Genomic DNA, 10001 nt, shown 5'->3' with positions numbered 1-10001 from the left:
TAGATGATTTATGTGTTGATCTTGAAGGATTTGAAGAGATATTGACAAGGTAGAAGAAGCATTGTGAGTTGGAAGTGATTTGAAGGGTTTGAAGTCATTGTTGGGCAAAAAAGGTAAGATGGCTTTCCCTCACTTGAATCTAACTTAGATCTAGGTTAGAACCTTCCTATAGGACCTTGAAGGTGTGAAGAATGGGTGGGGAAAAGCCCCATTTGATTCCCCAAAGAATGGAGAAAATGGGGAAGAAACAGAGTCATTCCCGCCAAAACCGGTGGGTACAACCGACGGGTACCTACCCGCCTGAGAGTACCCACCTGAGAAGGCAGAGGTCCCTGGCCAAACCGGTGGGTATAACCGGTGGGTATACCACCGGCGGGTACGTCATAACCGGTGGGTATAACCGGCGGGTAGACAGCCCACCTGTCTTACCCACCTGTGTGGCCCGAAGGTGATCCATAGGTCCGTTCGAGTCCAAATCGGACGTGTGACCTTCTTTTGACGTTCTAAACACGATTTTGACATCGGATTTCATTAATTTTGATTCTAAAATGGTGAAGTACTAACCCCGCTGAACCAGTTCAGTCTACAAATCCCGAATATATTACTCATCCTAATGGTGAGGTAGAAATCCGTTTTTCTGCTCCTTAGCCCCGTCCTTCCTTTCCATCTTCTTTTGGTATGATCCAAGAACAAGTCCCTATCAAATCTTTTGATTCTCAGGGTAATCCGATTTATTTCTTCTAGGATCCAGTTACTGGTCATAAATATTTTGACCTGTGTGACTGTAATGATTGTCTACAAGACTCTGAAGATGACTCATCAACAAGATAAAAAAAAAATTCTTTTTTTTTTTAGAAGCTAAAATCTTTAGCTTCCCTCCCCCATTCTCTATATAATAGAATTAACACAAGGGGAGGATGCACTTCATTCTTCTTCTAGGGTTTTTTTTAGTTGCTCTATCTCTTTCTCTAATTTTCTCTTTCTCTAGCTCTAGTTCTAGGTTTATGCTTTAAACACTTTTGTAAGTTCTTTTTATTCAATTAATGCAAGCACTTTTTTTTATTCAGTCTTTTATTTTTATTGTGTGAACAATTGAAGTTGTAATTTTCAAGTTCTGGTTCTAGGCTTAGTTCTAGGTGACAAGAACAAGCTATAAAGTATGTCTTTCAAGTTCAATTTTTTTCTTCAGATATGTTTTCTCTAGTATTAGAAATTTTAGATTTGGTTTATTCCAGATCTGGTTTTTAGTACTGGTAGTATCTCAAATCGATCAAGTTTTTAGTTCAATGGTTGAAGTTCAAGTAAGTAGATCCTTCAGTAGTCTTCTCTCCCCCCTCTCATTCCCTCTTCTGACTACCCTTTCTTTCTTAATTTAGGATTTTAATTTCAGTCATTACATTATTGCTATCCCTTTCCCCCAAGGTTCATGGCTAGTGTATGTGTTGGTTTTGCCCCAAGCCATAGAACCATCATTTACTGTTTTTATTTTAATTGTCTCCCTTTCCCTAAAGCCAAGTAGAGTAACCCTTGTAAGAGTGACTCTCTGGTCAAGTAGGGAAACTCATATTATGATGCATCCCTCGGGCTAAGTAGAGAAACCTACTTGTGAGTCTCTCTAGCTTTATCCCCTTTCTTTTACTTTATTTTTATTTCAGCATTTTTTTTCCTTCATTGCTTTTTAATTGCGTGGGGTGTTTATTTTCAGCTATTTATTTATTAAATTTTAATTACGTGGCTTGCGTATTTAAATTCTTAGATGACGAATGGTTAGGACGTTATTTTAGATACATATGTTTAGGACGGTAATTAGAATTAGATCACAACCATTAATCGGTTCACTTTCGCATTATTAAAAGAAGCAAAAAAAATTAAATAAAGTGGTTGCTCTCCCTGTGTTCGACCCGTAGCTACACTGATCCGTATGCTTGCGGTTACATTTTAAAATCTCAAACACTTATTCAAACCTGTAGCGCATTACCTCCTCCACTAAACCTGATCAGTCTACCAAAGACAGTTCTGCCTTTCATGCCAACCGTGGACGTGGTCGCGGTCATGGGGGAGGACTTGGGTCGACTGGTCGAGGATCTGGTGGACAGCCCTCTGATCGTTCAGCTCGCCAGTGCACCTTTTGTGGGAAGCCCAACCATACTGTTGAGACTTGCTGGGCAAAGCATGGCAAACCAGAGTGGGCAACACAATTAGCTAATCATGCAGTGTTTGATGATGGTACTGACCCAATGGCTCCAGTTGATCCTAAGCCAACACCTTCATCAGGAGATTCAGCTACCAGTCTACGAGATGACATCAATCAGTTGCTCCAACGTTTGCACACTCTTGAGGCATCCTCTAATACATCTAATGGTGCGTCTACATCCACTGCTACTCTAGCTCACACAGGTACTTCATCCCTTCTCACTACTACATCTACTCCTTGGATCATTGATTCAGGTGTCTTTGCCCATATGATCGGTAAGTCATCACTTTTTCAAAATTTTTCTACTAATGTCAGTTCAAACTCTGTTATCCTTGCTAATGGCACTTCCATGCCCGTCCTTGGACATGATACTATTTCACCTACCCCATCCATTAATTTATCTTCTGTCCTCCAAGTCCCTCAATTTCCACTAAGTCTTCTCTCTGTAAGTCAATTAACTCGTTCTTTAAATTATTCAGTAACCTTCTTTCCTTCCTACTGTGTCTTTCAGGATCTTCACACGAGGAAGACAATTGGTGGAGGGCGTAAAAAGGATGGATTATACTACCTCAATAGCGGTTATCCTTCTACTGTTGCTGCTACGGCTGTTGGGGACGTGACTCCTTTCCAATGGCACTGTCGTTTAGGTCATTTGTCGCTTTCTAGGTTACAGCTCTTATTTCCTAGTTTTAAGTCTGTCTCTAGGTTAGAGTGTGAGTTATATGGGTTGGGTAAATATCATCGTGTGTCTTTCCCATCTCGCTCTGTGTCTCGTAGTCCATCTTTATTTTCTTTACTCCATTCTGATGTATGGGGTCCTTGCAGAGTCAATAACAGATTTGGTTTCCAATACTTTGTGACTTTTGTGGATGACCATTCTCGTTACATGGTTGTACATGTTAAAGGAACGATCTGAATTTTTACATGTGTTTCACAAATTTTATAATGAAATAAAGACTCAATTTGGCATTCCTATTAAGATTTTTGGTTCTGACAATGCTTTAGAATATGCTCAAACTGATATATCTGAGTTCTGCAATACACATGGGATGATACATCAAACTAGTTGTGCTTATACCCCATAGCAAAATGGGATAACAGAGCGCAAGAACCAGAATCTCCTTGAGGTTGCCCGTGCCATTATGATTCACATGCATGTCCCTAAACATTTTTTGTGTGAAGGTGTTTTAACCGCTTGTTATTTGATTAATCGCATGCCATCTTCTGTTCTGGAAGATAAGTCTCCATTTTCTATTCTATTTCCTAATTTGCCCAGTTTTACTGTTCCACCCCGTGTCTTTGGGTGTGTATGTTTTGTTCATAATCTGCATCTGCAGGTTGATAAGTTATCCCCGAGGTCTACTAAGTGCATCTTTCTAGGTTACTCTCGTACCCATAAAGGATATAAGTGTTATGACCCCGTTACTCATCGGAATTTTGTCAGTGCTGATGTGACCTTCTTTAAAGGTATATCATTTTATTCCTCTCAGGTGTCCAAGTCTAGTCCCGGAGTTGTCTTCTCCCATACCCTCTCTTATACCCCTCCCTGATGCCCCTGGTATCATTGCCTCACCTCCACTCCAGGTTTATCAGCGCAAGAAGAAAACTAGATAGCCAGGTGGCGCAAAAATTAACCCTGAAGCTTCACTCCTTCCACTGCTGTCTTCCGCTGGTGAAGTTCCTCTTTCTCCTCCGCCTGATGACTTACCAATTGCACATCGTAAAGATACACATTCCTGCACTCAGAAATCCATGGTTGTGTACCCTATTGACAAATTTATGTCATTATCTCATCTTCCCTCTCCCATCCATGGCCTTGCCCTATCCCTTTCCACTAACCCATTCCCCGTTTCCATAATGATACCCTTCGTATTCCTGGATGGAAGGCTGCCATGGATGTAGAAATGGATGCTCTTGTGAGTCGTGGTACCTGGAGCCTGGTAGATTTACCTCCTAGTAAGGATCTGGTTAAGTGTCACTGGGTGTACACTGTTAAGTATCATTCTGATGGCTCTGTTGAGCGGTTAAAGGCCCGTCTGGTTGCCAAAGGGTATACTCAGACTTATGGTGTGGACTACTTTGAGACATTCTCTCCGGTTGCTAGCCTGAACTCTGTTCGCCTTCTTATATCTCTTGCTGTTAACTTTGATTGGCCGTTATTTTAGTTGGACATCAAGAATGCTTTTCTCTATGGTGATCTTCAGGAGGTGTATATGGAGCAACCTCCTAGTTATGTTGCTCAGGGGGAGAATACAGGTCGTGTGTTGTTTGCACAAGGCTATTTATGGGCTTAAACAGTCCCCTTGAGCATAGTTTGACAAGTTCAGCGCCACCATTGTCACGTGTGGGTTTTCTCAGTGTTGTTCTGATCATTCAGTTTTTGTTTGTCGCAGAGGTGACAAGTTGGTGGTCTTAGTGGTATATGTTGATGATATTATTCTTACTGGCAATGATGAGGCAGGTATTTCTGAAGTAAAGGCTCATCTCCAGTGTCATTTTCAGACCAAGGATCTTGGTCATCTCCATTATTTTCTCGGGATAGAGGTGATCCGCTATAAGAAAGGGATCAGTTTGTCTCAAAGAAAGTATGTTGTGGATCTTCTATCTGATACCGGGATGCTTGCATCTAGACCTGTTGATATTCCTATGGATCCTCACCAAAAGTTCAGTGTTGATGATGGTGAACCATTTCAAGATGTGCATCAGTACAGGAGTTTGATTGGCAAGTTGATTTACTTGACTGTGACTCGTCCTGACATTTCTTATGTTGTTGGAGTTCTTAGTCAGTTCATGCAGTCTCCTTAGAAAGCCCATTGGGATGCTGCTATCCATGTTCTTCGTTATCTGAAAGGTGCTCCTAGAAAGGGGTTGATTTACCATCCTAATCAGCATATGGAGCTTGTTGGCTACCCTGATGCTAAATGGGCTGGCTCTGCTAGTGATCGGAGATCTACCACTGGATATTGTACCTTTGTTGGAGGGAATCTTATTACATGGCGTAGTAAGAAACAGACTACTATTGCTCGGTCCAGTGCAGAGGCCGAGTACAGAGCTATGGCTTATACCACGGCTGAGTTGATGTGGCTGAGGTCGCTTCTATTGGAGTTGGGATTTCCAATGACCAAGCCAATGAAGATGTATTGTGACAACCAAGCTACAGTTTACATTGCCAGAAACCCGGTCTTCCATGAGAGGACCAAACACATAGAGGTGGATTGTCATTTCGTTCATGATGTTATTCTGAAGAAGCTGATTAAGACTCCGTTTGTTCCGTCGACGGATCAATTAGCTGACATGTTTACTAAGTCCTTGTTTACACCTAGCTTTCGCAGTGGTTGTATCAAGCTGAGCATGATTGATGTATATGCTCCAGCTTGAGGGGGAGTGTTGAGGCCGAGAGCTAATCCCTATATTGGGATTAGCGTTAGCCACTGGACCCGATAAGGTCAGTTTGGTCCTATCGGGTCCCTATTTGCTGTTTAAGGTTTATTACTTATAATGGGGGGTGTTTTAGTCCTTGTACTCCTTGTTTTAAACCTATATATGCTAATGATGCCAGCAATCAGTCATATATTGGACTGATCACAGGATGCTCTGTTTTTCTGGGCAGATTTCAGACTTGTCTTCTTTTCTTCTTTTTCTTCTCTTCTCTTCTAGTTCTCTTTGCTGTTTTTGCTGATTTGATTGCAGGAATCTGGGATTGTAACAAAGGCCACACACAGATTAATATAGAGAACTATGCCTGACAATTCCATGTTCCAACACCATAAATTGGTCTGGATCGCTATCTTCTTCGCATACATCGGCAAGTGCAAAACCATGTGCATTGCAGGCGCCAAACGTCTCTAATGCCATTGAAGGCTTACAGCGAGCCCCCAAATAACACTATTCTCATCGAGGGTATCATTGTTGGCATAGATGAGGACGAGGAGAGTATGTGAATAAGCAAAGCTCAATGCAAGATTAGAACATAAAAAACAGTCACAAGCCAAGGCTGACAATTTTGGTGCTTACCACAATCCGTTGGAGTATGAAAAACATACTTGTGTTGCCTTATTTCCTCTATAATAAGATATGCTGTACATTGGGCTTTAACAGTCTACTTAAGTGGGATGAAGGTTGGGAATCATGGTTGAGGAATATTCAAATGGGTAGAAGAAGGAATACATAGTTCTTCTACCGGTCAAAGTCCACATCCATCTCATCATCCCTGGCCTTCATCATCTGCAACAACTAATCCTTCACAAGATTTTGTAAAATGGTTTTTGGAAGGACCAATTACAGAGTCAGAGAATCATAAAAGAAGGCTGAAAGATGTCCTTGATGCCATTACCAAACTTGACTTGAAAAAAGGTAGACATTAATACCGCCTCCCTTTAATTAATGAAGCTCAGATCTTTGTATTGAATTCATAATGTAAAATTCTAACTTTTAGGTAATGGATATTGTAATATTATTTTTCAACTTTTTGTTATGGGATCATGTATGCTGATGTGTTTGATTTGGTCAAAAAAACCAAGCAAATATATACCTCAAGGGATGAAACTTTACCACAATATAACATAATTAACTAGTGCAAACCATTGTATGACCTCAATCTTTAAGTTAAGCAATAAGTGCACCAACCAATATAGTCAATATGGCTAATTTACAGGTCCAAAACACCAGAACTCCAGCCCAATTGGTCTGTTTAGAGAAACAATCAGACAACTTAAAAATTCAACAGAAATTGGTGGACTACATTGCTCCAAGTCCAGCAACAACCTGCCAAATATCTCATCATGGGTAAAATTTTAGATATTGTTTTTAGCATATTGAAATTACAAATTTTTCAAAGAGAAAATAATCAAATCTCGACAAACTAATTGCATATCTATTATCCATGTTCTACATGTGTAGGGGAGTCTTATATAACCGTCTTTAATGACTACAACAAATGAATCCAAGGAAAAGCTCAACCACAGGAAGAACAAGCATTGCCAATGACAACCAACTGAATCAATTATCTGAGGAAAAAGTGAAACATGATGCCACCACTGAAATAAAAAAAAAGTGAAAACTTTCCAGCTGCAACCATAAACCAAAAAAGAGAAAGAATGAACCCTGATCAATTTCTAAATTAAATTCCAGCAACAACTACTTCACATTCCATAGAAAAAGTAACAAAAATTTATATATATTTCCCTACTACTTTGGTTGATGACCAATGAGGACTTCTAATGGACTTAGAGACGGCAAAAAAGAAAAGTATTTATAGGGAAAAAAAAAATATTACAAAACCATTTCCTAATACCCTTTAATGTTCCAACTTCTAAGATTGAACAGAATTATTACATATGAAAAACTCAACTTCAAAATACCAAAATTAACCCTAGCAGACACAAACAAAGTGAGATATTCAAATACTAGGAACCACAGAAGCAACTAGAAGCAAATATTTACCAACCCCCAAAATGAACAAGTAAAAAGAATCAGAAACTCTAGATTTGGTGGACCCTATACATTATCTAGAAAATACCCCTAGAACCCTATCCATCTTATGGCTGCATATCCCACTTGTTCAAATGAAGAGCTCTCGAGTCTTGTAAAGGAGTGAGAATAGATAAGCACTACCATGGATAAAGTCATAAACTGATGTAAGCCAAACTCAAAAGGTTAAAAGAAAATAGAAAGAGAAGAAGGAAATAGGAAGAATTTCATTAACAAGGAAGGAGTATACAAGGATCGGTGGATGATTTGGGGCTCACCCAACAAAAGAGAGACTCACTCAACTCTCAAAGTGAACTTAAGGTTCATACACAATAATAGAGTTCCAAAACTTGATGTCAACATAATGTCACCATTATGTCATGAGCATTTATTGCTCATGATTCCATTTTTACGTCCCTCTTCAACGGCTCTTTCGGCTTGTAAGAAGGAGAAGGGTTTGTTTCTAATGTAACCTCTAGGAGTGAGTCCCAATTTGAGTTTGAGGCAAGGTTCGAAATCTCGTTTCATTTCGGTGTTTCGGTGGGTTCAAAAACTGAAGTTTCGTTTCGTTTTAGCAAAATTTCGGCCAAAATGGTGTATTTTTTTTATTTGTTTCTGTTGACTATTTCGATGATCAAACAGCCATATTTTGACCTGAAACTTGGTGGATAACTTATTTAAGGTTAATAAACATGCTTAGCACATAAAAATGCAAAAATATTAGGACATGACATTGTTTTAGAGTTGCACCTTTGTTTGGCAGCAACCGTCGAACTGTTCTGAAAATTTTACCTGGTTTTGAGAAAGAACTTTACCTTTCCTAAGCTTTGAATGTGTAAATCTTGAAGGAGTCCAATGGAAGTCAAAATGTGTGATGATGTGGCTAATTAGAGGCTTGTTGGAGACTTGTCGTTTATCACATAAATATATTAACTATAATTATGAAGATAAGAAGGAATTATATATTTATGGATCACCCATACAAATAAACAAGAGCCGAAAGATTCCCTACAATTACAACACACATAAACTTGAATCATTTTAATGGGCTAGAAGATATATCTATTAATGATTATCTAGGGGAAGATTATCTTATTGAGACGGAGAAAAATCCAGATAGAAAATATTTTGATTGGGAGTGTTTTTCCTTCAAAATATGCAAATGGAACCGAAACCACTGAGATAGGCAAAATAGAGTCGAAATTTCGACCGAAATACCAAAATTTCAACTGAGATATGGTATTTATAACACATGGAATGTACCAAGATAGGCGAGATACTGAAACGATATTGAAATTTTAGCAGAAATTTTGAACAAATGTTATTTCGGGCCTTATTTCGTTTCGGCAGAAAAAAAAACACCGAAATTCCTAAATTTGAAATTTCAGCTAGATTTCAAACCATGGTTTGAGGTCCTCTTGTGGTCAATGAGTCCCCAAGCAACCCTAGAGTTAAGTGGTCCCCTCTTTCTCTTAAGATTAGTTGTCCTCTATAACCTTTGTTATCCTAAACTTGGTTCATCATTTTGCAATAAACTCTCCTTCATTTTCTATCCTATTTTGCATTTTAGATTTGAGCTACTTCAACTTGGTATCAGGGCAAGTTTTGATTCTTAGCACCATACCAAGAGGTAGAGGACAATTCAAAAGAAACTTCATTATGACATTTGAATGAAGATGGTTGCTTCAAACTCGAGGACGAGTTCTTTCAAGCAAGGGAGAATAATGATAGCAGCATAATGTCATGAGCATATTGTTCAAGACTCCACTTTTCTGTCCCTCTCCAACTACTCTTTTTGATGCAGATTCTTCACCAAATTAGGCTTGTTTTATTAGGAACAAGCTCAGGGTTGGGTTGTATATGTGTTAGGCCTTCAGTACATGTGGTTTGGAGTGTATTGGGTCACTTTTATGGGTTCTAAAAGAGGGGCTCTAAGATTGAGTACGGGATTACTAGTTAGTTTCCATTTTAGCTGGGGATTGATGGGGTTATTTAGTTTATTATTTAGTTTCTAAATTCAGTTATTTAGTTTCTAATTTCAGTACTTTTAATTCCTAGTTTCTATTTTAAGTTTTAGTAACTAGGTGAGTTTCTAATTTTTAGTTTCTTATTTCAGTTCTTGGAAACTAAAGTTAGTTTCTATTTTATGTAACCCCCCATCATTATTATAAATAAAGAAGAGGGTTCCCATTAAGCCCCATGAATTTTATGAATAAAAAAGATGCTGCTACATTTTCTCCTCTGGGGTGTTTCTTTGCGTTTGGTCAAAGAAGAAGGGTTTGGTGTTTGATCCAAGCAACTCCTTGCGGCGTGAAGTCCAAGAGGGTTCTTACAAGTG

This window comes from Macadamia integrifolia, chromosome 5 (genome assembly GCF_013358625.1).
Source record: "Macadamia integrifolia cultivar HAES 741 chromosome 5, SCU_Mint_v3, whole genome shotgun sequence".
Classification (NCBI taxonomy): domain Eukaryota; kingdom Viridiplantae; phylum Streptophyta; class Magnoliopsida; order Proteales; family Proteaceae; genus Macadamia; species Macadamia integrifolia.
This window is presented reverse-complemented; position numbering follows the sequence as displayed.